This window comes from Biomphalaria glabrata, chromosome 11 (assembly GCF_947242115.1).
Source record: "Biomphalaria glabrata chromosome 11, xgBioGlab47.1, whole genome shotgun sequence".
Lineage (NCBI taxonomy): Eukaryota > Metazoa > Mollusca > Gastropoda > Planorbidae > Biomphalaria > Biomphalaria glabrata.
Window position 1 is genome coordinate 29,423,902 of NC_074721.1, and position 23,202 is coordinate 29,447,103.

The window sequence follows — 23,202 nt, forward strand, 5'->3', positions numbered from 1 at the left end:
AGATGGACAGCTACCTAAATATCCAGCACCTATATACGTGCAAACAGATGGACAGCTACCTAATTATCCAGCACCTAATACGTGCAAACAGATGGACAGCTACCTAAATATCCAGCACCTATATACGTGCAAACAGATGGACAGCTACCTAAATATCCAGCACCTATATACGTGCAAACAGATGGACAGCTACCTAATTATCCAGCACCCACTTATTACCTCTTGCTGACAGACGCTACAATTCCTAGAACACTAGTGTCAAGCTCAGTTGCCTCTAAGAAGCCCTGCAAGTCCATGTGGCCTTGAGTCTCTGGGAGCCCCCCTCCCTTCAGCATGTGTTCTTGTGCACTGGTGAGTGGAAGTAGGGAGTTGATTATCTACGGATTTATATCATCACATTCTTTCCCTTTCTGTACTCATTATCTGACTTCCTCACAAGCTCCAACGTTTTGTGTGTGTGTGTGTGTGTGTGTTTGTGTGTGTGTGTCTGTGTGTCGAATCGCAAAGTAACAAATTCGTTTTTTTATCTTTTTTTTTTTTAAATACTCTTCACTGAAGCTGTTGTAGTTTATAATAATCTAGAAGAACAAAGAAAAAGGCAAGTTTATTGGCTCATTTTCTACTGTGAGAAAATAGTGTAAACGTTGAACAATTTCATTCTACTATTTATAGATGGACGTGTGTAGTATTGGATTTAGATTCTCAAATTTTTATCTTCTTATCTTATAAAATACAGACGTTACTTAAAAAAAAGAAGATGATTACGTCATGCATGTTAACCAATGACTTAGATTCTGCCAAGTCACTAGTTTTCCTGGCTGGCTCAGGCAACCCATTCCATGCTCTAATACAGCGGTTCTCAGCCTTTTTACAATCCCCCACTCTGCCGCGACCCTCCCCCACACACACATACATTAATAGAAGAGTAGACAAGAACAATCCATATTTTCGATGGTCTTAAGCGACCCCTGGCAACAGTTTAGCTTAGCGATCCCTAGATATTTTGAATAGTCATATATACTAGCTAACCCGTTCCTCATTACGTTGATGAAAATATGTTGCTTGTTTTAAATAAGATCCACTTTTTCACTTTAATAAATGTAATTAATGTAAACCCCCGCTTTAATACCCATTGTTCCACGATGTATTACTCTTCAAAATATGTACTTCTTTATCCTTTGATTGTAGCTGATGCTACAGATTCACCACATTGAAAAGAAAGAATAATTTTGGTTCTTTGATGTGATTGGAGCTACCTTTTGATAAAGCCCTCTATGAATCTGCCTGCATAATAACAATAGAAAGAATGGATACGGTATTTCCTTATCTTATCTTATATATTACAGACGTTTAAGAAGATAATTTCGTCCTTGATTAAATGTTATTGTAAACGTTTTATAAATAGGAAAAAAACAATTTTTTTTTAAATCCTTTAAATAAAAAACTTAAAGGAAAAGAACGCCGCACTTACAATAGATCTCTCAATAATGTAGAAGTTTTCCCCCTAATTGATATCAAACAAAATGATTTATTAACAATAATTAATTAACTAATAGGTTAATATTTTAATTGATTCATGTTTTGTTAGGTACAATAAATTATTGTTTGATTCGAGAATGGGTGTGGCTGAAAAAACGTGTTCAATTTGTAAGGGGTCAAAACCCTACATAGTTAGCCGCATCTGTCAATACTTAATTTTCCTCGTTGGTAGTCAAAACAAAATTAGTACCAGTAATTGACTGACCGACTGATTAATTTATTTTATTGGTTCATGTATTGCCTGTGTCAATGAATGTGTAAAAAATGCTACTTGATCCGAGAATAGATATGGGAGAAATAACGTGTAAAAACATTTTAGCATAAAGACAGACAGACAGGCAGACAGACAGACAGGCAGAGTGATTTGTTATAATCTTAAATAAAAAATACACTTTATGGTAAAAAATTTCTTGGAAATATGACTTACTATAAATTGAGCTATTTTTAGCGATCCTCCTCGGAGAGAGTCGCTAATGTGTTTCTGTTGTTTGTCTGATTATATTTCCAAAATAAATAAATAAAATGACAATTAAACCGTCGATATTTCGTAATAGAATCGACAAGGTAGAAAATATAGGCCAAGGGATAACGACAGGAGCAATAAAAACAATTCCCATTGAAGCTATGGAGGAAATCGCTGCCCTTGTTTCTTGGAATGCTCTTATTGTTAATGTTATTAATCAAGGAATGCCTGCCAAAGAAAGCACTTAAGAAACTAAACTAGTACTTGCCATTTTCAAATGATTAATATATACATTTACATATACAAAGTTGGCAGGACAAAGGCACTATTTTAATTGTGTATCTCTTTTTTTAAGTGAGCTAAAAGGTGGTCGACGTAACAGAGATGCTCCACGGAAACGACCAGCTTAGGCGCCAACTTGCCTTAGCTGACTTAGAAGAGAGCACCTGGTTGCTTCAGAACGAGACAGCCGAGGACAGACGTAGGCGGGGGAAAAGAAAATCTTAATCGACCACTGGCGGACAATGGTCATGCTTGCCCTGGATGTGCCAAAATAGGTAGGTGACAGCTGAGGCTGCGTTGCCTCGGGGAATACTGCATTCCTCATTAATCTTTTGATTCGAAGACAAACCTTATTATTATTATCTCTCTATAGAGCACATTGGACAACTGTCCAGTCAGGTCAGGCCCTTCTCTCGTGAAATGGTTGGTCCCTAATGTTGCCTTTATGTATGTAATATCTCTGCATTATTCTTTGTTTCAGTCCTTAGTGTCAATTTTGTATTTAAACTAAAATGATAGTAGAAAAGTATCGTATATCTTGAGAAAACGGTACGTAGAGTTTGTGTGTAACTCGAAGTTTAAACATTCACTTAACTTACTCTTTGTTTTTGTTATTATTGAAGTATATGACGCGGTGGCTGAGCGGTAAAGCGCTTGGTTTCTGTACCGGAGGTCCCGGGTTCGAGTCCTGGTGAAGACTGGGATTTTTAATTTCGGGATCTTTTGGCGCCTCTGTGTCCACCCAACTCTAATTAGTTGGGGAAAAGTAAAGGCGGTTGGTTGTTGTGCTGGTCACATGACACCCTCTTTAACCGTAAGCCACAGAAACAGATCTGCCCTATAGACCACGAGGTCTGAAACGAGGAACTATATGACATTTACATTAGGTTGTCATGGTGCGCTCAAAGTGAGTACTTGATTAAAAAAAAAAACCTTTATAAACGTATTTTAGGTTTGGGTCAAATTGCATGGATCTCGAGTTCTGCAATTTTATTTTTGAACAACATTTTCCCCTCAGGGGAGAGAATACGAGATGACGGAACTTGTCGTGCAGGGGAGGCGATGACGTTGAAGTAGTACACACCAGTCATGATGACGTCATCGCTTTATCGACAATCGAATTGGAGCTTAGACTTTGGGATTTCTGAGCAGGTTTTAAGACTTTGGGATTTCTGAGCAGGTTTTAAGACTTTGGGAAAGGTTGAGGCAGCTGGAGGAGAGCATTTCGTTTTCTTGGACTGTGGGAGGGAGGGTCACACTTTCTTTAATCTTTTTTTTTAGGCACGAAAATCGCAAAGTAGACGACAACGGTGTGGTCTGTTCAATGAAAGGCTGTGGACAAGCAATAGGGTGTGGTCTGTTCAATGAAAGGCTGTGGACAAGCAATAGGGTGTGGTCTGTTCAATGAAAGGCTGTGGACAAGCAATAGGGTGTGGTCTGTTCAATGAAAGGCTGTGGACAAGCAATAGGGTGTGGTCTGTTCAATGAAAGGCTGTGGACAAGCAATAGGGTGTGGTCTGTTCAATGAAAGGCTGTGGACAAGCAATAGGGTGTGGTCTGTTCAATGAAAGGCTGTGGACAAGCAATAGGGTGTGGTCTGTTCAATGAAAGGCTGTGGACAAGCAATAGGGTGTGGTCTGTTCAATGAAAGGCTGTGGACAAGCAATAGGGTGTGGTCTGTTCAATGAAAGGCTGTGGACAAGCAATAGGGTGTGGTCTGTTCAATGAAAGGCTGTGGACAAGCAATAGGGTGTGGTCTGTTCAATGAAAGGCTGTGGACAAGCAATAGGGTGTGGTCTGTTCAATGAAAGGCTGTGGACAAGCAATAGGGTGTGGTCTGTTAAATGAGAGTCTGTGGACAAGCAATAGGGTGTGGTCTGTTCAATGAAAGGCTGTGGACAAGCAATAGGGTGTGGTCTGTTCAATGAAAGGCTGCGGACAAGCAATAGGGTGTGATCTGTTCAATGAAAGGCTGTGGACAAGCAATAGGGTGTGATCTGTTCAATGAAAGGCTGTGGACAAGCAATAGGGTGTGGTCTGTTCAATGAAAGGCTGTGGACAAGCAATAGGGTGTGATCTGTTCAATGAAAGGCTGTGGACAAGCAATAGGGTGTGGTCTGTTCAATGAAAGGCTGTGGACAAGCAATAGATCTATTGTCCATTTCGTTACATTCCAAATAAACTATTACAATTAATAAAACCAAATTGATATTTCTTTTTATTCAGAGATCCAAATACCAAGATAAATGTAGAAAGAGGAAATGGAAATGTGACATTCAATTTTGGCAATCGAAAGTCACCAAATGTAACCGCTATGCCTGAAACTGATGTGGGCTCACATTAAGATTTAAGATTGCAATACATAGAAGTGAGGTCACGGTTGAAATATAAAAGAGATTGAATGAGAAGCCAAAAAAAAGTCATAGTGTACGAACGACTTGCATTTTGTTTTTGGTGGGGTCGAGGAGGGGGTAGAAGCGGATAAGTAAAAGTGATACTAGAAATAATGGGCAAAAAATAGGAGTGTGTGTATGTGTCGGAGGCCCATTATGAAGTGAGTCTTTCCAGATCAAGTCAAAAGTCTATGTCGGAGAAATTAAGATTGGCAGGTTTAAAAAAATGGGGGTTTTAGAGATCGAAGAGACAGATAGAGAAGGAAAGAGAGAGCTGGCGGTGGAATTTCATTGTAATAATCAATGTAATAGATACATTCATTCACTGGCTAAAATAGTACATGAGGTTGATCGTTAAAATGAGGTCCGTTTATTAGAATAACAAAATAATAAGTGGGTGTTTCGGCCATAATAAACAAATAGCCGGTGTGTACTGCTAGTATTTAATAATAGCATTAAATCTTCTTAAAAATGTTTTGGACTTATTTACATACTAAATGAATTCTTTTAAAACAAAAATAAACACTTCCTTTCAATTGCTGTAGTCTGTAGAAAGTTAACTCCTGTAAATTTGTGGGAGAGAACTAGGTAAAAGCCCATAGCCCAAGACATCAAAAAGCGAAAATGGAGCTGGATAGGACACACCCTGCGAAAACCAGCTACCAATGTTGAAAGGCCGGCACTTGATTGGAATCCGCAGGGAAAGAGGAAAGTGGGCAGACCCAAGCAAACCTAGAAGAGGTCAGTCATCTGTGAAGCTAAGGATACTTGAATGACATGATGAAGAAATCTGCTTAGAACAGAGCTCGGTGGAGAGATGTGGTTTGCTCCCCTGGGAGTGAACAGAATTAAAACAAGTAAGTCAAGTTGTATAATTGATTGTAGGTTTGTGAAACAAAAAGCCTTGCATATTTAATTTTAAAAATTAAAATGTTCAGCTTTAAGAATAAAGAAACAGATCTTAATGGGACGGACGGACGGACTGACCACACAAAACTAATAGCGGGTTTTTCCGTTAAAAATCGGCAAGTTAAGTGAAACGGAGTCTCTGCGAAAGAAGTGTTGGTACAAGTTCCGAGGGGCCACCGGATAGCATCAAGTCCCGGCCCGAACAAGGCCCTAAGCTGCTAAACAGTACGTAATGCTTCATCGATCTAATATCTAGTATATATAATTGAATGTAAGGTGTATGTTTGTATGTATATATATATGTAAGTATGCTAATATGTATGTACGCATGTGTGTATATATGTTTGTATGTATGTATGTTCTTATGGCACGATTAGGACTTAATTATTTGTTTCGGAAATAGGGAAAGTTTTGACTTAGTGACAATCACGTGACTAGGAGAGGGTTTTAGAGATAGAAGGAAATAGAAGTTGACGTAAAGAGAAGTCCTTCCAGGACAACGTAGAAATAAGTCACATTCTATAAACGTTAGCTGACATTCGACAGTTCCATTCATTGTTATGAAACTTGTTCGATATTCAGTATCAGCGTCAACTAACGTCAATTGATTGTTCGGCCTTTAACCGGTGTTCTTGGATTACTTTGAGCATTACCTCCATTTGGGTTATTTGTGTTAGACACCGCGGAAGCGCTTAACAATGTCCAGCATAGAAATCAAAACCGATTGACCAATCGTGATACATCCGTAGGGCCCTAAAATTAAAATAAAAAAAAAACTACATTTATCTCTATTAAAGAAAGAAACTTTTTAACAAATCGGGTAAACCCTTTTTCACAATACACATTTCATTTCTCTTGGTAAAATAACAAGACATTTAATGGAACATTCGCCATTGTTTGACATAGATCTAAATCCAATGCATTAGTTCAGTAATACCCTGAGGCCCGCGGGCCACGGGTAATGTATGGCTAGTATTATTATAAAATAGAATGCGGTCTAGAATTAGAAACTGGTGTCTGGTGGATTAGCTTCCATTTCACTTAAGCGTGATACAATATTAAGCACTGTTGTTAGTAGGTAATAGAAAGCAAAGCGGCTTTAAATTATTTCCAATAAATACCAAGTCTCATATACAGACTTGAAACATTTCTTTGTAACAAGACATAACAAACCAAAAAAAAAAAATCAAAATCATTTGCTATAACACATGTAACATGTATACTGTGCCATGAAGCTTTCGAAATATGTGTAGTTAAAACTTATTTTTTAATTCCTGGTTAAAATCTTCAGAATTCCGTTTCTAATTCCTTGACCACCTTGGTTCCCGAGTTCCAGTTGCCAGATACCGAGATAATAGAAACGTCTCATTCAAATTTCACTTCACATAACCTTGGTCAATGTGTCAGACACACTTCAACATCCCTGGACTCGAAACCCCCAAAGTAGGATCCGTGTGTCAGACACACTTCACCACCCCTGGACTGGATAGCCTCACATCTTGATTCATGTATCCGACACACAGCTTCACCATCCCTGGACTGGATAGCCTCACATCTTGATTCATGTGTCAGACACACAGCTTCACCATCCCTGGACTGGATAGCCTCACATCTTGATCCATGTATCAGACACACAGCTTCACCATTCCTGGACTGGATAGCCTAACATCTTGATTCATGTGTCAGACACACAAGTTCGCCACCCCTGGACTGGATAGCCTAACATCTTGATTAATGTGTCAGACACACAGCTTCACCATCCCTGGACTGGATAGCCTAACATCTTGATTCATGTGTCAGACACACAAGTTCACCACCCCTGGACTGGATAGCCTAACATCTTGATTCATGTGTCAGACACACAAGTTCACCACCCCTGGAGTGGATAGCCTAACATCTTGATTCATGTGTCAGACACACAAGTTCACCACCCCTGGACTGGATAGCCTAACATCTTGATTCATGTGTCAGACACACAGCTTCACCACCCCTGGACTTGATAGCCTCACAACGGACCGTCTACACATTCCTTGGTCTCTCCCTCTTTTAGTGTATTTTTTTCCTTTGACCACCTTCACCAGTAAAGTGGAACTCTTTGACTTATGTGACGTCACGCGGCCCCAAATGATATGTCTAATAAAAAGAGCCGAGCGATGTGATTGGCTGACTGCCTGCAATAACCTCAGCAGCAAGTGAAAAGAAACGTTTTGATTGGATACCTGATTTATGAGTTTCTACTGCCGGGCTCTCATATTTGCCTTTCTCTATTTCGGCCTTTTTGGATCACCCGACAGCAACGTCTCTCTTCTCGCCGAGATTTCGGTAGCCAAACTGGACAGACAAAACTTTGATTTATTAGGTTTTACATGAGTGTGCCAGACTTTTTAAAGATTTCCAGTCGAAATCGTTAATTCTGGGCTACGTTTATGGATTGAAGAGGGTAAAGAATGACAACAAAAGACTCAGCAGCGAAGTTTGTGGAGCGCGTCTTTAACGTGTTAGAAAGATGCAGCAACTATGTTTTTTGTTTTGTTTTGTTTTTGATTTGTATTCGTGCTGTTGTCGACATCGGCGTCAAAGGTCGTGTGGAGTTGAATCAATAGGACGTTGGGACGACTGGAGATCTTAAATGTGACTTTATGACCTACTAAACGAACTGTAAAAAGCGAGTAAAAACACTGGAAATATCTCTTTTCTTTCTTGCATTTTTTTTGTTAGAGTCTGCCATGTTATCAGCTAGTCTTTTATGTCTTTAATGACGTATGCAAACAAGGTATGAAGCGCTTTAAAATCGACACTAACAGTTGGGTAGATCCACATGGAGAGCGAGCATAAAGAAAGAGCCAATGATTGCAGATGCCATACACAGCAGAACAGTAGAAAAAAGGGTGAAAGTGCTGCAGTGCCGTGTGATTGTAGATGTCCAACCTGTGACCGCAGCTGTGTATCAAGGATTGACCTCTTTAATCACACAAGAAGTTGCAAAGAGAATAGATTCTATTTTGAGACGTAAAATGGCAAACAATGTTCTCATAGTTCCTTAAGCGAAAATGAGTACAATAAGTTCAATATAATCTCTAGACTGAACCCAAAGGGAAAGGCTGGCTACTTGGAGATGATCATTAGAACATGAAGCGAAGAAAGCAGGCTAGACATTGAGCAAGCTAAGGGGAATCACCCAGAACTGAGTCTGATGGAGAAGTACTGTTTTGGCCCTATGCTCTACTGAGAGCTGAAATGGTTTAATCAAAGTCAAGTCGTATTTGTTAACAGTGTCTTTACAAACTAAAATATTATATACATACTATATAATTGATAGTTTTGCGAGACTTTAGCTCTATATGATATGCAGCCTACTGTGGGATTGTGTCGAGAAATAGTTTTGTAAGACATTAGCTCTAGATGACATGTAGCCTACTGTGGGATTGTGTCGAGAAATAGTTTTGTAAGACATTAGCTCTAGATGACATGTAGCCTACTGTGGGATTGTGTCGAGAAAAAGATTTGTAAGACTTTAGCTCTAGATGACATGTAGCCTACTGTGGGATTGTGTCGAGAAATAGTTTTGTAAGACATTAGCTCTAGATGACATGTAGCCTACTGTGGGATTGTGTCGAGAAATAGTTTTGTAAGACATTAGCTCTAGATGACATGTGGGATTGTGTCGAGAAATAGTTTTGTAAGACATTAGCTCTAGATGACATGTGGGATTGTGTCGAGAAATAGTTTTGTAAGACATTAGCTCTAGATGACATGTGGGATTGTGTCGAGAAATAGTTTTGTAAGACATTAGCTCTAGATGACATGTGGGATTGTGTCGAGAAATAGTTTTGCAAGACTTTAGCTTAGATGACATGTGGGATTGTGTCGAGAAAAGATTGGCTGACCAGTTTCGGAAATCTGACAAGTAAAAAGTTTGGCTGACCCATTGACAGGAGAAAAGATTCGCTGACAAGTTTGGACATAGGGGGGGGGGGGATAATTCGCTGACTAGTTCTCTTCAACTCGCGGTATTATTTTACACTTGATTGTGTGGGGCGAGTTTGTCGCATACATTTAGTGTAGTTTTATTTCCACTTTGGCTTTTAACTTTAAAATTCTTTCATTTTCTTTTTTTTTGTCTTTTATCGCAGACATTTTGCTGTGCAAAAAAAAAAAAAAAAAGAAGTACTGATGAATCAAAACAAAAATAGTTGGGAGTTAATAGTTAGGACGCAGTGTTAGCTCCTAGAGAACTTTCCTTCCTTAAATGTGTACTCACTGACAATATCAATATAACTCCAATCTTATGATCTCATAGGTACGCTCATCACACACCTGAAAACCGTCTATCATGTGCCGCTATTTTATCTTAGTATACATATACTGTTAAAACTCAGAATGGTATTAAAGTTGTGTGGGACTTAATCTACGCCTACTCTCACATTGAAAACAGGAATGTCAATGGAAGGGACACGACAGCTAATGGTGTCAGAAGGTGAGGGAAAGTCAATGATGTAACATGAATTAAGTCTACACATTGATGGAGGTAGAAAGAAAGAGAGAGAGGGAGACAGGAAGAAAAATTAAAATATTAAAAAGAAAAGAGATAAACAAGAGAGAAAGGGAGAGGAATAAAGAGAGAAAGAGAGATATAGAGAGTCAAAGAAAGAGAAAAAAAAAAGAGAAATGAAAATATATAAAAAAAGATAAATAAAAAAGAGAAAAAAGAGAGAGAGAAAGAGAGCAATAAAGAAAGAGAGAAAGAAAGTGATAAAGTAAGAGAAAAGAGTAAAATATACAAGAGAAAACAAAAAAGAAAGAAAGAGAAAAAAGAGTATAAGAGAAAGAGAGAGAAAGAAAGCGAGAGAAATGTAAGAATGAAAGAGTGAAAGAGAAATCAAAAGAAAGAGAGAGAAAGGGGGAGTAAAAAATAGAGCAGTGGGAAAAAAAGAGTGTGTGTGTGAGAGAGAGAGAAAGAGAATCAGTTTTAATGGCTTTCCTTTTCTTTTTTTCCGCCATGACGTCATTACTTTGAAGCACAGAACGTGTCCTATAAAAAGTGATAAAATGTCTGTGAAAGTTTTACGGCAGGTAGTGAAAGCCATGGGGGTTTGGGGTTGGGATTAGAGTGAAATTATAAGCGCCCCTCCCTTTTCAGGTCAGGTATTGATCAAAACAACAAGTCGAGTAGTTGGAGATTCCAGGACAAGCAGTCCTTGTACACATTACCAAAATAAGTGTACACCTGAGGATGAGATAAAATAATTGTACACCTGAGGATGAGATAAAATAATTGTACACCTGAGGATGAGATAAAATAATTGTACACCTGATGATGAGATAAAATAATTGTACACCTGATGATGAGATAAAATAATTGTACACCTGATGATGAGATAAAATAATTGTACACCTGATGATGAGATAAAATAATTGTACACCTGATGATGAGATAAAATAATTGTACACCTGAGGATGAGATAAAATAATTGTACACCTGAGGATGAGATTATTGGAGACAAATTTAGTGCTAGCACCTGCAGGCCCAAAAATTGGACGAGTTTTAGCCATGTTGTTGTTTTGTTTTTTCTTTTTCTTTGTTCACTTTGAGAGCCGTATCTAGAGATTTCACAGTGTTTAACTTTTTACTTTTATTTCCAGTCTCAGGTTCTCCTGACTACAATTAGAAGTAATGATCTACCTAATCTGTTACAAGGATAGAGACAGATCTACACAAGCTCGGAATTGTAGGTAAGAAAAAAAAAAGTTTTGTCCATTCATTTTTTACTATCATTCTTTTTAGTTCTTGATTATATATTGAGTATTGCTATACCTATCATTTGAATATTTTCATACTATTTAATTAATATTTTCATTTTCTTTATATCAACAGATCAAAACAACACATATGCAGTACACTGACCCTTCCTCTTGTTGGAAGAAAACATCACCACATACCATCTACCTGTCTGTAAACTGCCTAAATACTGCAGTATGACATAGAAGTACTTCATAATCAAACACCACATCACATGCTCCTTATCACATATATAGCAACAATTTCCACTTTACAGACCTTTGATCTATATCATGTTAACAACCTGGGATTTTTTTCTCGTTGAATGCTGTCGTTGACCACCACCTCCAGCTCCACCTCCAGCTACAAAGACTCTTACATCATTATAAAGTTCTACCTAACTTATTTCATTACAAGATTCATCATCAAGCACTGCATGGTTCCTGGTGAACCAATTTTATCATCAGCTACTGTTTCAACATAAATAAGGACCAGAGTTTTTCTGTCGTTGTAGCTGTACACGTGCAATGAGCTTCAGTCTCGCCATGTCACATTATATCAGCATTTCTTACCATCTATAACATTTATACTGCACAGCATACATATGTGCATTATCAGCTCAATGGCTATATATAAAAAGCCATATCATATTACAATGAAGGACTATCTACTATAAAGGCACTGTACTCTACAATTATTCAGCCACCTAAAATATTGTTACGAATCTCACTATGCAGGCTCTCTGCAAACTGCAACATACACCACCAACTTAAAGAACTTGACAACTAAGGGCTCCAAAGTAACGTAAAGGTTTAATGTCCATAAATAACAGCCAATACTGTACAATTGGCAGCACGTAGAACAGAACAAATAGCTCTGCGATAACAAATATCTCTCCGATAACACCGTTCCGCCGTATCAAGTCTTGCACTGGTCTCTCTGTCTCGTCTCGGACTTGTACTGAGCCGTTGTAACGAACTGTAGATCGGGAAGTTGTGACTGACTCGTCTCTGATACCTTCGCTCTTTATATAGGGTCCCTGCTGGCCTTCTAGAACCGGGCAGAACGTCGCTCGACCATTCTGGGACGCTCCTGAGCTCTGTTCACAACGCCGATCCTACTCGAACCTTCATGTTGTTAACTCGTCTCGGTTGACCGCTCGTCTAGCGCTGGCCTGGGGCGATTTGCGTCGGCTGACTACACTCACACCACTACCCCCATCTGTGCCACCACCAGGTTTATAACAATGCTAGACGAGCGGTCAACCGTGACGAGTTACGACGGTCAGCCGAGACGAGTGTCAACACGGCGGTTCGGGAAGGATCGACGGCGGTCCGGGAAGGATCGACGTCGTGAACAGAGCTCAGGAGCGTCACGAGAGTTGTAGTCATCTGACCACCTGGAAACGTCGAGCGGCGTTCTGTCCGGTTCGAGAAGGCCAGTAGGGACCCTATATAAGAGCGGAGGTGTCGCAGTCAAGACGGTTCACGGCAGGGATTCAGAAAGGAGGTTCACGACAAGAGTTCAGAACACGGTCGACTACAGCACAGTTCAGCGGTGTGGTTCTGTACGGAGCATTACGACGGTTCAGTGCGGAGTACTATCAAGTACAGTTGAGACGAACGGCGTCTTGATCTTGGTCTGCGATCGAGTCCTACACAACGAGCCTAGTGTGTGAAGTCAGTCCTGAACTGTTGAACCCAGTGCAAGCCCAGAACGAGACGGAGAGACCAGTGCAAGAGTCGATACTGCGGAACGGTGATATTGGAGAGATATTTGTTATCGCAGAGCTATTTGTACTGTTCTACGTGCTGCCAATTGTACAGTATTGGCTGTTATTTATAGACATTAAACCTTTACGTTATTTTGGAGCCCTGACTTGTCAAGTTCTTTAAGTTGGTGGTGTATGGTGCAGTTTGCAGAGAGCCTGGATAGTGAGATACGTAACAATATACAAGTTGTATTTATTTTCAAATATTGGTGCCATTCTATTTACTGGATTTATTATTGTGTGTACTCTTATCAAACCACTAGTATGAGTACAAATAACATTAGGTGGTTATGAAAAAATGCAGGCCTGAAACCTGAGAAAGACTAGATTTCTAATTATTTGAACTGGTGTAGGTAATTTTTATTTTTTTTTACTTTGAAAAAATTCTTGTGTAAACCACATTTATATACCCGGTATTTATTATATTTTAACTATTTCTTTACTTATTATTTGCATGTATTTATAATTAAGGGATACTTTATCTTGATTTTTAGTTGTTTTGGGGCTTACATTAATGTCTGAAAAGTAAATTTGGACTTATTTTGTCTCCGGGTCAATTTTTTTTTTTTGCGCCGGGGGGGGGGGGTTGTGTGGGGAAGCCATTTATAATAAATTTTAACCATATTTTAATCAATTTTGTGTTTGCTTCTATTCCTAAATGTTACATGAGCTAAATAAAACATCTTTTTGATCAATATACATACATATCTTGTTTTTCTCACTCATTGAAACTATAATTTTGATTTTTCTCAAAATGTCAATTTTACACGGGTATGTATTCTTAAGAATCACTTTTCTCAAAAACTATCAAGTCAATTAAAATAATATTTGGTATACATGTTTAAATATGGTCTTAGCACAGGATGACAGAAGAAAATGTCATAAAATGTTTACAGAAAAAGAGTAAAAGACATTTTAATTGGTTACAATGGCTGAAAACGTCCGCAGAAGAGGGTAAAATTTAAAAATTTATAAAAAAAAATCTATACACATTTTTCAAAATGTCTCTCTGTCATCCTGTAAGGAGATAGTTGCCTATCAATGTACCAAATTTCAGACCTGTAGCTGTAATGGTTATTTCAGAAACACATTCTTAGAAATGAGATGATTTGACCCCTCGACACACCCTTATGATAAAAAAAAGTTGAATTTCATTAAAAAAATATTTTTTAAAGGCATATTATGTGTTCCTATGGTCAAATACATCATTTGAATACATTAAAAAGCCTAAAATGTTCAAAACAAAAAAAAAAGTTTTCAAGGTAGATGACCCCCTTAAGAGAGAAGGATATGTTATGGCAATAACTTTAATGAATTTTTAAAATGAGGTCAGTTCATTTTTTTTTTTTTTTATTGCCCGAGAATATCTTTCCTTGCTTGGATGGAAGTTATTTTTCCCCCAGCCTTGAGCCCTGTTAATGTCTATTTAATTCTCTTGAAGCCCCCCTCCTCCCCCTGTATCAGTCTCATGTCTGTGCTGTGATTCCCCCAGGAGCTTTAGATGAGGTGAAACACCTTCCTAATTAACACCTCATTGTTCGCTTGTTTTCAAACACCCACACACCCACATACACACACACAATAATTTCACGCTTGGGGGCTAAAAACATTTCTGACATAACCGGAAGTTGTGAGAAAGTAATGTTTCAAAAAAAAAAGTTTGCATAATGATCTTGTAGAAAATTCAGAAGAGAAAGAAACTTATGTTGTTTTTTTTTGTTGTTTTTTGTTTTTTCTTTACTTAGTCATAAACGTATGATAATGAGGTCGTACGACATTTTAACCAATCGTAAGCATTTTTACATATTTAAACTTTCTTGGTTGTGTTGAAGCGAATACGATCACTTGTTGCAATTATGATTGAGAAGTCATCTTTGTATTTGGACACACAAGTTGTTTATATCTACTTTTCAAGACTATCTACAAAGTTCTGATTAACACTTGAATAGTGCTATTAGTCTTCCCCACCCACCATGACCTTGGCCTAAATCCACGATCCATGTCATAGTAGTTTTGTTTCATCGATAAGTGAAGAGAAGGTCACTCCAGTTGCATACTTGGAGATAATGCTCAAAAGTGGACAAGTGGGTCAATTGAGACAAGGTGAGTTGAAGATGCTATGACCTGGTTGACCATGATTTTTGACACTGCAAAATGCAAATCAATTTACAAGGTGTCTTTTTTTTTTTTATTAAATTTGTTAAATTTCATTTCTGCGTCTTTCAATAAATGCTTTTAGTTTTAGTACATAGACAAGTGACGTGTGATTAGGGGTCGCCCGATTAAACAACAAACTAATAGTGCACAAGACAACATAAACCGTTGAATGTATCTGATACAATTCAAACATTAACAACGTATTGACTCAATCCTCTTTTGGTCATTAAAGTATAACAAGTATATGAGAATATAACTGGAAGGCGTGGTCGAGAGGCTAAGTACGTTTGGACACCCGACTCGAGAATAGTTGTGTTTGCTGAGCGCCTTAAAGCAGCACGGAAACCTTCCCCCATAGCTCTCTGAACCAAAGCTCTCTGAACCAAAGCTCTCTGAACCATAGCTCTCTGGACCATAGCTCTCTGTACCATAGCTCTCTGAACCATAGCTCTCTGAACCATAGATCTCTGAACCAAAGCTCTCTGAACCAAATCTCTCTGAACCAAAGCTCTCTGGACCATAGCTCTCTGTACCATAGCTCTCTGAACCATAGCTCTCTGTACCATAGCTCTCTGAACCATATCTCTCTGGACCATAGCTCTCTGAACCATAGCTCTCTGAACCATAGATCTCTGAACCAAAGCTCTCTGAACCATAGCTCTCTGAACCATAGCTCTCTGAACCATAGCTCTCTGAACCATAGCTCTCTGAACCATAGCTCTCTGAACCATAGCTCTCTGAACCATAGATCTCTGAACCATAGATCTCTGAACCAAAGCTCTCTGAACCATAGATCTCTGAACCAAAGCTCTCTGAACCATAGCTCTCTGAACCATAGCTCTCTGAACCATAGATCTCTGAACCATAGATCTCTGAACCAAAGCTCTCTGAACCAAAGCTCTCTGAACCAAAGCTCTCTGAACCATAGCTCTCTGAACCATAGATCTCTGAACCATAGCTCTCTGGACCATAGCTCTCTGAACCATAGCTTTCTGAACCAAATCTCTCTGAACCATAGCTCTCTGAACCATAGCTCTCTTAACCATAGATCTCTGAACCATAGCTCTCTGAACCATAGATCTCTGAACCATAGCTCTCTGAACCATAGCTCTCTGAACCATAGATCTCTGAACCATAGCTCTCTGAACCATAGATCTCTGAACCAAAGCTCTCTGGACCATAGCTCTCTGAACCATAGCTTTCTGAACCAAATCTCTCTGAACCATAGCTCTCTGAACCATATATCTGAACCATAGCACTCTGAACCATAGATCTCTGAACCATAGCTCTCTGGACCATAGCTCTCTGAACCATATATCTGAACCAAAGCCCTTTGAACCATAGTTCTGTGAACCAAAGCGCTCTGAGCATGCTATAAACATGAAAGTTGCATAATTGATTTAAAAAATTAGATTTTTCGCTTACAAAAATGGAAAAAAGTAGCCGTTGCATCAGGACTTTCAATGCTCTAAAACAGGGGTGGGCATTTTAAATAAAATTGGGAATGGCGGACCGCATATGTATATACAATTTAGAGAGATACTCTACCTAACTGTGTTGAATGTCTATGTCTTTTAATTCATATTTACACTGTATAGTATTTTTTTCCACACTCCACGTTAAGGAATTGCAACAAGAGTTAGCAATTTTTTAAACCAATTTGACGATTTTTTTTTCAAATTACTGTTTTCTTTTTATATTAAAATATCCCCACAAATATACAGTTGTACTTGATGAGCATATTTTATTTTTTACAATTGTGCATAATGTTCCGAAATTGTGGAACTAGCTTACTAGTTGTTATCCTTGTGACTGCTGTCAAATAACAGTCAGTCAAAATCGACCAGTAATAATACTTCTTTAGTTTCCACAAAAAAAATGCTTGTTCACTGAATGAGACAATATATGTTCCGGAAGTTAAATGTCGGGACGAGAGAAACTTGCCCTTGTTGAGCATCACCAAAGAATGCTGACCATGTCCTTCAATGGTGCATTCTAAATCAAGAGACCCGAAAATAGAACCAAAACTATTCAGATATAGGATTACTGATCTGAACCCTCCAACATTTAAAATAAGAACGAAGAAGAAGAACAGATGTATGTGTACACAAATAGTGTGAACAGCAGCAAGGTTTTTTGTAAGTATGCAAATACAGCTTCTGGCACCCGTAAGATTCCCGTGGAGGTACTGACAGGAGCTTCTCTTTGCTCGGAGATATGTCCTCTGGAGCTGAATCAGCTTCTGTGCTAAATAGTGAAAACTGTTGCTTGACTTTTAAAAATTTATTTGTATAAATTTCACATTTAAGAAATCTAATTAAGTTTTGTACTTTTTATGAAATAGTTTGTCCTTTCAGCAAAGGAAAATGACAAAAACATGTTATCTTTTGCTTGTTTGTAGAAACGGGAAAGCTTTGTTAGAAAAGATTTAATATGCATTTACATTTCATATGTAAAAAACAAAAAGCATTGCAATAGCAATTATGAAACACACGAAATCTGTCTTCATATTAAATATTGGTAACAAGGTCAAAGTCAATGTCCTTCAAGTAACTTTCCCATGCTAAGATAGCGGAAACATTGGATTATTTTGTTCCTAAATCAGAAATACCTGTGGTTTACATGCTCGGCTGTAATAAGTTTGATTACTATGTAGCGTTAAACAATAATATGTTGAAATTTTATGCAGCTTTGTGCAAACTTTCCTGTTTAGAGTTTATGGTTGGGATATGTTTTATAAAAAAAAAATATTTTACTCAGTCAAAGATCGAGCTTTATCAGTTGTTACACTTGCCCTCTTGTTCCAAGCCAACCAAACACATTTAACACATTTCTTCATAGCATTGAATAAATAGTTATCAGAGATTGTGTCTTGAATTGAGTATATTGAAGTATAACCAATAAGCATAATCTTCGTTTACTTGAAACTTTTTATAATAGACAGTTTCAATAATTTATATAGATATTATTTTAAATATATTTGCTTTTTAATCTGTATATATTGTGGGCACACCTGATTTCTGTAGGTGTCGGCGGGCCGCATAAAACACTCCGGTGGGCCGCATGTGGCCCGCGGTGCATAATTTGCCCACCCCTGCTCTAAAATATGATGTCTGATTTTCATTTTCTCTTATTTTTTTTTAGTTTCCTGAGATCAAAACGTGACGGACAGACGGACAGACAGGCCACACAAGACTAATAGCGTTTTTTTCCCCTTTCGGGGTAAGCTAAAAACAAACAATTAAGCAATGAATCAATTAATAAGTGGTAATTAGTTAATTTTGTTTTATATTCAAATAGAGAGAGACATTTTACAATATTGAAACGTGGCAGTATTGTTTGCGGTTCTTACCCTTGAACAAGCTTTTTTTTAAAAAAGTATTTATATATATATATATATATATAGAGAGAGAGAGAGAGAGATACATAGGTAGATGGATATATATATTTATACATATATATATATATATATATATATATATATATATATATTTATAGATATATAGATAGATAGATAGATAGAGATATTTGTAACAAATATAACACTTCTGCAGCTGTTTGAACTAGCGCTAAAACGAAGCAGGAAATGTACAAGATTAAGATTTAGGTAATTTCGAGGACAGTAGTGGTGTTGATCAGGCATTGGTTAATTGAACAGTGTAGGCACTGATATTTAAACCACGACCCGCGGGTCTCATTCTGCCCTTGAAATAGGAAAGGTATCTGGCCCGATAAAAAATGTCTGCCTAAACTGCATAATGAATTTATAGAGGACAGGATCCATTGAACTCTATTCTACGTGATGCAACCAATGAAACGTGTCTGAACTTTGCACGCCCCCTACAACTGAAACGTTTGGCCATGTTCCATAGGCGTTCTCACTTTCAATTAATGAAGTTCTGTCATGGGTTCATTTTGAAAGCAATTTACAAGAATGTGCTAGGAAATTTGAACCCAACAAAACATATATATATATGTCGCGATCTATGATGTGCTAGCTAGCCAGATGTCACGTTAAATATGAACTTGATCTAAACTGCACCATCAATGATCGTGGTTGCCGGGGATTTAGAAATCGTCAGTTGATAGGATGATCATTTAGAAGTTGCTAGTTGATAAGATGATCATCTAGAAGTTGCCAGTTGATAAGAGGATCATCTAGAAGTTGCCAGTTGATAAGACGATCTAAGTATGTTATTATTATAATCAATGAAGAAACTTCTCTTCGACAAATACTAATACTTTAATTCAAAACTTGGAAAAGTTATTCACAATAGTTACAACGATATACTGCGATTGAATAAAACATAAAATATATATATTTCTACTAAATAATTGATCTACACAATAATACGATCATGTCATCTTCCTTTGAGTTCCAACACGAGACTTTAGTACATCTTCTCTCTAACACGTTCCGCTCGACACTGCCGGCAATCTAGAATCTTTCCCGGACTCTAGAGCGTTACCACGTGACTAATATCTCTTTGTTGCATGGCCAACCAATAAAATACAATAATTAACATTTCTGACCAATTACAATTATTCTAATAAAATGTTTCTGTCTACTTGGATATCCCCGAGCTAGCTGAAATGGTGCCGGCGAACCTTGAGCTAAATATAGATCAAGCGTACGTGACAATATATATAAACTAATTTTAAAATATGACATTTCAAGAATTAATGCTGAACTCTCTAATTCACTTTCAATTTTGCAGCTTTTGAAAATTCACTAAAAGAAGCGGCATTTAACATTTAATTAAACCTTACAGTTTAAATTATAACATTATGTTATTACATTTATCAAGACGTCGATTTTTGTCAAAGGCAATTAGCTTCAAGTTGATACCATTGTTTTAATGCAAGGTAAGTCTAGTTACCTCCAAGTGAACGTAGACACTGTGAAGTGACATCAGCATACCGTGGGGGACGGAAGACGTAACCCTACCTACACAGTTAGGAAGCCTTCTAGAATGGGTTCGACGTAAAGCCTCACTTCCATTTTATGTTTCTAGTCGAGGAAACATCTCATTAATGCCGAGGTACCGGGAATTATCCAACCTCAAATAACAAGTGTCAGGCCTACCCCGCCTCTCCGAATGGGCCTAATTGAAGGCGACATTCTGATGGGGGGTTAGATGATTCCGGCTTCAGGTCTACAAGCAACAGAGGAAGGTAAATTTCTTTCCTTTCTGGCATAACCTACTCCGAGCTAGGAGCAGAAATTGATGAAAAGAGAATGCTCCTTAATTAAACTGTTTACTTTAACCTAGTCAGGTGATATATTGACAGATTAGTTAATAGAAGAAACATAGGAAAGAGAGATAAACAAAAAATCAAACAAATTAAAAGGGTTCTCAAATTATTAAATCAATTAGAAGATTAAATTGAAGTACTAAGATTAAGGATAAATGCAGAGGGCAATGATCACGGTACCACAAAGACCCAATTGCTACCTACATATTCAAATTTGTCACACCTGATATTTCCACATATCTACATCTCTCATTAATTAGAATGTATTTCCCTTATTTAAAAGGTGGAAGTAGATAATATGCCATCAATAATTAATTAACCAATTTGTTTATTTTTTGTTGATTCATGTCTTGTCAGCTTCAGTTAATAATTGTGCAAAGTTTTCACTTGATCCGAGAATGAGAAATGGGAGAAAAAGCATGTTCAAACTTTTGACCAGACAAACACATAGAGTTGATATAAGCTTTGTTAAAAAAAAAATATTGCCTTACGCAGTAGCAGCTTTTTCCTATGCCATATGAGGGCGAACTGACATCCGAGTCTTACAGGGCTCATGTCTGTTACTACATCTCCCCCCCCCCCCCAAAAAAAAAAAAAAATCTAGTAAACGGTCATCTACCATATTGGAGAGGTGACCCACCCAGTGCAGCTGTCCGAAAAAAAAAAGATATTATTGAATAGTATTTTTTCACCCTTTGAGAAAACCGAGAAAAAAAAAATTCACCAAAAAAATTCACCAAAGTTTTCATTGCTATTATAATTAATCTTTTAATTAGTTTAGCTGAATTTTAGATGAAATCTCTAGGAAGAGACAAATGTAAAAAAAAAATATGTTGAAAAAGAACAGAAAAAACAAAAAGATTGATGAAAGCGGCTTCTGCACCCTCTGTGAAAAAGTCCAAACATTGATTTTACATTTGTTTGAGTCTAATTGGGAATGACTTTCCGCGTAGAAAAATGAAATGAGTTTTGAAGCTATAAAAAGATTGAAGTTATAAATAGCGCCAGGAAGACTTTGCTATAAAAGCAGAAAGTGAAAACAAAAATATAAAACATATGCATCGGTCAGGGATTCGGTTCAAATTTGTGCATAATCTTCTGGAACGAATTACATGACATCGTTATGTTTGACATGGTCCAGATCTTTCATAGTTTCATTAACAGACGCCAAAGCACTTAACATTATAATGATTTTGAGTAAATTTGACTTAGGTAACAACATTGTCAAATTCACGTAACTTAAACTTAAGGACAGAGCCACAGAGGACTCTACAGTCAAGTGACAAGAATACATAAAACACTGCACCCTAGTGACATCTACAAGTACACAACCTAGTGGTAATGGCAATGTCTTTGATTCTGACAATCAAGGAAGAGTGCAGTGTTTCACATGACTAGGCGGCCTGCATAGTTTTCTTAATAAATACTCAGAAAGACACAAAGATATTCTAGGACAAATTTTGTACAAAAGCTCATTTATTTCTTTACGCAATTATAGAATACAAGGGGTTGCCTCAATCAGCCATGAAAACCAGTGACTTGGCAGAGCTGAGATCTAATTAATATGCATGAACATGTGACACTCGTATAACTTCTCTTCTGTTTGGAAGGAACGTCTGAACTGTTCTAAGATTTTGTTCCGATGTTTTATCAGCAGTGTTTTCAAGCCCATTTGGAGTGGAACTAAAGGGAACCTAAACGCTGAAGTGTGTAAGATCTACATTGAGGCTAAATATAGTTTTACGATAAATTTGTGTTAACAATAAAGTTTTTTTTTATTATTATATTAAATCCTGCCTCCATTTTGTTGTTTTCGTGACGACGTACCATGTTCTGTCTGTTCATGTCCCCTTAATGTCTAGTTTAACACACTAGCGCACTGGCGGATCCAGGGGGGGGGCGGTAGGGGCGATCGCCCCCCCCCCCCACTCGGCCGACTGGGGGGGGGGGGCGGACGAATTTAGTATAGAATTCACACAATTTGTATACAAATTTATTACTTATGTTAATAATATATACTTATTATTTATATTTCGCCCTTTTTTTTTATTATTTCGCCCCTCCTCTAGTATGTTGACCGATTTGATGGGGTCGGGAGGGGCAATGGTATCAATCCCGCCCCCCCCCCATACACTTTCGAGTGGGGGGGGGCGGTCCAATTTATTTGTAGAAAGCACAGCTGGCTAAAAGAATCAATTAAATATATATATGTTTAAAACTTGTTATTGATATTTTAAACGATCTTTATATTATGTCGTTCCCTGTTTACCATTTGGGGGGGGGGGGCGAATACCTCTACTGCCCTTCCCACCTAAACCATTTGAGTGGGGGGGGGCGGTCCTACTTTTATGGAGAAATCATAGTTTGTGAACAAAATTAGTTGAATTAATCTATAAATTTTATATTATGTCGCTCCCTTTCTGGTTTCTTGGTCGATTCGGTGGGGTTGGGGAGAGGGCGATTGCATGTACTGCCCTTCCCAATCTAGCCCTCTGAGTGTGGGGGGGGGAGGTCCTATTTTTATGGAGAATCATAGTTTGTGAACAAAATTGGTTGAATATCTATATAATATAAACTACGTTTTGATATGTGAACCCATTGTATATTATGTCATACCATACTCTAATCTCAAATTTTATCATTAGTAAATTTA